The sequence below is a fragment of the Cryptomeria japonica genome, chromosome 8, assembly GCF_030272615.1.
Source record: "Cryptomeria japonica chromosome 8, Sugi_1.0, whole genome shotgun sequence".
Taxonomy (NCBI): domain Eukaryota; kingdom Viridiplantae; phylum Streptophyta; class Pinopsida; order Cupressales; family Cupressaceae; genus Cryptomeria; species Cryptomeria japonica.
In genome coordinates, this window is record NC_081412.1 from 617623669 (window position 1) to 617629668 (window position 6000).

Here is a 6000-nt window from a genome sequence, read left to right on the forward strand (position 1 = left end):
AAGACATATACCTTGATAGGTGATACTAATTTTCAAGCTTGTTTGCAAACATCTACTTCCAAAGGGAGTTCTTCTAAATCTTCCTCTTCTAGTGATGACTCTTTACCTATGGACAAATCATCATCCTCTGATAATCAAAATTCGTTGGATGAAGATTCTTCTCAACTTGAATCTACACATGAAGAGGCTTTTGATCCTGAGAAGGTTCTCACAGAAGACGATTGGGGATCTCTTGATTTTAATCCCACCTTTTTAGGTGAGTATAGGGTTCCTCCTAGAGAGCTTAAACTTAAAAAGAAGGAAGAAACTAGAGATCAATCTGTCTTACATGAACCTATGAGCAATAATTTTGTGGCTGCTTCTAAAACTTCTTCTCCTCACACTTCTAATTCTGAAGAGTTTGATTCTTTGTCTTATGAAAAACCACCTTCTCTTCCTGAAATGGCTGATCATTATGGTCATGGTTTTCGCATTTTTGCTAAGCATGGGTATCATGGAAATGGTTGTGGCACTCATGAACAAGGGATGAAGGTTCCTCTAGAGACTAATTTTCACAATTATGCCTTTGGACTTGGCTACAATCCCTGCAAACACACTAAAGCATCTAAAAGACCATCTCTCAATGTGAATGCTATATTTAGTAGTGATGATGATCTCACTTCAACTAAATCATCTTCTACTTCTATCAACTCTCATTCACCTCATAAGGAAATCTTGGTGATGAACAAATCTCTTTATGACTCCCCTCAAATTTCTAAATCCACTTATGAATCTTTATTTCCTATTCATCATAAAGTCCTTTCCTCCAAGGATAAGGCTCTAATAAGTTACACTCATCCCTCTCCTAAGATTTCTTGTGACTTTTCTTGTTCAATTTTTATCATTTTACACATGTTTTTGATCTCACTTATAGTTGAGCATTTAGCATGTCATATTCAAATACCTCATTCAATCCATCATGTCTTTAAATAACATTAATGGCTATTATGTTGGTCATCATTATGTGACATTGGTAGCTCATTTACTGGGGGCTCATTGTCATTCATGATGGTACAGTTTCAAGTGCAATCATATTTTTGAAGCAACATAATAGCCTAATTTTCTATGTTATCTCTTGTTCCTATGGGGACAAGAGTGATTTCATACATCTCTTCTTTTTCTTATGTCCAAATCTCTTCCTAGAAGATTGTGTAAGTCCTCATTGAGGCAATGATCTTTCCTTATTTTTATCTAAGGATCCACTTTTTCCTATTTCGTGGATGGTGTGAAATTTATTACTTGATGTTATTCCTTGTATGCATTTGTTGTTGTTTGTTCAAGGATTCTATCTTAAAAGAGGTGTAAGTCCTTGACTACAACCTCTTTTGCACTTGGTAAACTACATCCATAATGAATTCACTCTCCCAATTGGGTTAAAAAGAGCATCATCCTTCATTAAGAATCACTTTCACCTCGCAAAAGAAGGAAGTATTGCATTCTTATTCTCTTCTTTGTCTTATTCTAGAAGATGTTATATTTGTCTAAGACAATTCCTCTTTGGGATAGGTGTCTTTTGTACAAAGGTCTCTTCTCTTCTAAGGATCTCCTTTACACATACTACAAGATATCCCTTTTCAACTATCTTATCCTTGCTTAAAGAGTGCAAAAAACTCCCTTGCTTGGATCTATGACATTGTTGCATTTTTTGGGGTATCTTCTTTTGTGATGAAGGTAGGTATCGTTGTTCTACTTTGCTTATGACATAAACATTACACTTTTTGAGCAATGGGTCATTCTCGGAACTAGAGCACAGACTCTTAGAGCGAGATGTCACATTTTTTTACTATACATATACAGGTTGTAGCATACTCGGGCATAGACTCCTATGAGGTGCTTCTAACCTCCCTTACACACACATGCACGAGGTTGAGTGGAACTAGCAGCATAAGGCTAGACTTTCTCACTCCCCTCCCTTACATGGATCACCTAGACAGACTCTAGGGGCTAGTTTTCCATGTCCTTTTCCCATGGATCACCTAGACAAGATCTAGGGGCAAGAAGTCCATGTTTTCTCTCTCACTATTCTTCTCATGGATCACCAATGTGTGTATTCATGCTTTTTTCCTTTCTTTTCTTCTCTTTGCATTTTGTTTCCATTTACATCCTTCATCTTGTGTTAGAGAACTCTCGAATCCTCACACTCTTTGTTGTGTTGGAATTGAGATTTAGTCCTCTTTCTTACCAAACGATTCTCCATTAGTTTTTGATCTCATATCAAATCTTCTTGTGAGCATTTGTCATCAATATTCTTTCACAATTCGAAGTGGTAAACATGATACCCTATTTCAACTCACTAAAATTAGCAAGCCGAAACAGGGGGGGCATATAGCTACCCTCGAATTTTCATCACCTTCCTTAGTAAGCATTAGGTGATTTTTTGATCTAACATGTGGTTTTGTAGGTTGTGGTTCCTAACTGAGTACTGCAGATACCGCTGGTGGCTTCGTTCGATAGACTTATGGATATATCCTTTTTCAAATAATGTTTACTTTTTTGTACTTTAGCTTGCATATGCATGTAGTGTTCATATGACCGCTAAAGTGGGGGCTAAATGTAGTGTCGTAAATTGTACGCACTTGCTAGGGTGGTACAATTTCACACCTAGTTTAGCACCCGCCTTGGCGCATTTTGTATTTTGCATTGCATTTCCCCTTTAGCACTTAATTAATCAAATTAATTAGGTCTAAGGTTCTATTTCATCATCTTTCACATCATAAAGTTGGGCCATTTCATTAAAGTGTGCCCTTTTCATTTTATTCCTCCAATACATCATTTAATCAAAAACCCTAATTAAGTCCTATTTTGAACTTGGGGGCTTGATTTCGAGGGTCAAAACATCTCAAAATCACTTGTAACTTTGGGATTCTCTCTAAAATCATCATATTCGACAGTCCTAAAAATTTGGTGAAAAGTTGTTGGGACCATGGCGCCCGGAGTGCAACATGGTCCCGGACATTTTTCCCGAAATTTTAGGAGCGCGATCCAATCATAAAATAAAGCTTAACCCCAAGAAATTGGTGGGAGATTCAATCTCTAGGTCGGCCAAAAGTTGAAATTAAGACCTAGGGTTTCATATATAAGAGCTCTCTTTCTTCATTTGAAAAGATCCGAATTTTGGGCTTTCGAGGACCTCATATGCAGTGAAAGAGTAGATCTTTGAAGACTTCAACAACATTCAACATTCCTCTATCAAGCACTTATCAAATTCATTCATCCATTTAGGGCTTGGAAGACATTGAAGAACAATAGGAGATTACCGACTGAAGATTGGCTTGTACTCCTCCCTTGAGGGTTGGGTATGATTTCATGTTGTTTTCATGTCTTTGCATAAGCTTCAATATATCCTTTATTCATGCTTTAGATCACTTTGAATCTTGGTTTAGAGCATTTACATTATCATTTACAAGCAATTAGGGTTTACTTTCTAGGTTGCTCTAGTTTGCTTTCTTGCATTTAAGGACCTTGCACACACACTAGGTCTGCACACACAATATATTTTACAATACAACTTGGCTATTCGTGGAGGTGGAAATCACCGAAGTAGGGGTTTGACTAAGGCAAAACCCTATATAGCCGCCCAAACACCTTTTCAGATATAAGTGCAGGTTTCAGGACTCGGACGACGCCGCAAGTTGCAAATCCGGGAGAAGCAGACTGAGACCGACCTTCCCCGCAAATTTCAGAGCAAAAGACCAGGACAGGGGCATGGGGTGCCCTGGTCCTGCCAGGATAGGGGCGCTGGGCGCCCTGGTCCTCCTGACAGACAGCATTTCCAGCATTTTTGACAGCTTTTCCAGAGTGCAAAACAGCAGTTTCCGGAGCAGTTTCAGGGGCAGAATCAGGACAGTGGCGCCCGCGCCCCTGTCCCAAACATTTTCATTCATATTTTAACACCGGGTATGCATTTACATTCTTGTCTTGTCCTTGTGTTTACAGCTTTCCATTGTTTAAGTTCAATTCTGCAATCTTGTTATTAGTTCATACTTGCACTTTGGGGTTAGGAATTGAACTTGCATCATTTCATCTTTCAATTGCAACAAAGGAATAGAAATCCTAATAGGTAGCCCGTGGCTCTCTCTTCCACAAGAAGAAGTAGCCAATTGTGTGATACCTCTAGGCTCTTTCGTATTCCACAAGTGTGTGGTTGAAAGTGAGATTAGGGCATGTTTGCTTAGTGTCACTTTTTCTCCCACACAATTCCATAATGAAAGAATCAAAGTACTCCAATGCATTCATTTCCTATAGAACATATATACAACAAATTAAAGATACTGAATTAACATACATTCCAATGATTCCCTTTTTACAATATCCATAAATACATGGTCTCCAATTATACCACGGATTACAAAGTTACAATATCCGGGTTACATAAAAGTTGATACAATGACCACAAGGTTTGAACTAAACAATGATCATGAACATAAGTTAGTACATGAACCACGAACCCAGAAACACCAGTGATGCCCTTCCTCGCCTGAAGATATATTCTAGAACATTCGATGGGAAGTGGCACTACCACCCGACCATGTGAACCCAAAATGGAACCACCCCACCATGCTAGGAGATAGTAGAAAACCCTCAAGCAAGAAAAGTAGAACAAGTACGAAAGACTACAAGACTCTGCAAAAATCCATGTGACTCAACTCACAAACACTAGTGACTCTAAGAAGAGAGTGTCATTGCATAGCATAAGATGGATACCATGGTACAATCTCCGTAGGTCCTGGCCCCCATCCTGAGTTATCCTGGTAACCTCTCTTGAACCTTCGGTTCCAACTAAGTCTCATGTGGACCCTACCAATCCTTTAATGAAGACAAGGTGGTAAGTTTGCCATTCCAAGCCTTTTTGTAACATTATGAGCCCTGTACTAGCACTCACCTATGCATGAGGCACATTATCTTAATTAATATTTATCCCACCCATCCCAAATCAATAATTAGGTTATCACTTTTTAACTGACTTTCGACAGGTTATCCCGTCATCCACTTCGGGCATGGCCCCCGCTCAAAAGCCACTCTCTCTCATAGGACACTATAGGAAAGGTCTCTCTATGAGAACTCTATGGCAAAACAGATAGCCATACCTACTCCTAACAAACCACAGGTGAAGGATACACAATCACTAACCCATGATTGACCATTTGGACAAAACACACAATGGCTCACATCAATAAGGTTTGACCAAGGAGATATAATAACATAGGACCCAATGAAAACTCAAGCAGATTAAGTGCATAATCATATCAATAGCATGTTTAATGACACAAAGGAAGTCTAACATATGATCTCCTAAGGGTTACCAACGAATATTACTTTGTAGACTTTATTGACATCATGGTTAATCCTATTGTATAGCTAATTAAGAAAATTAAATGCTTAAGATAAAATCTACACATACATCTAAATTCCATAATAAAATAATCAAAGTACTCCAATACATTCATTTCCTATAGAACATATATACAAAAGATTAAAGCAATTGAATTAACATACATTCCAATGTTTCCCTTTTTTTAATATCCATAAATACATGGTCTCTAATAATACCATGCATTACAAAGTTACAATATCAAGGTTACATAAAAGTTGATACAATGACCACAAGGCCTCAACTGAACAATGATCACAAACATGACCTGGTACATGAACCATGAACCTAGAAACACTAGTGAAGCCCTTCCTCACCTGAAGATACATTCCAAAACATCCGATGGGAAGTGGCACTACCACCCGACCATGTGATCCCGAAATGGAACCACCCCACCGTGCTAGGAGATAGTAGAAAACCCTCAAGCAAGCAAAGCAAAACAAGTACAAAAGACTACAAGATTCTACAAATATCCATGTGACTCAACTCACAAACACTGGTGATTCTAAGAAGAGAGTGTCATCGCATAGCTTAAGATGTATACAATGGTATAGCCTCCATAGGTCCTGGCCCCCATCCTGGGTTATCCT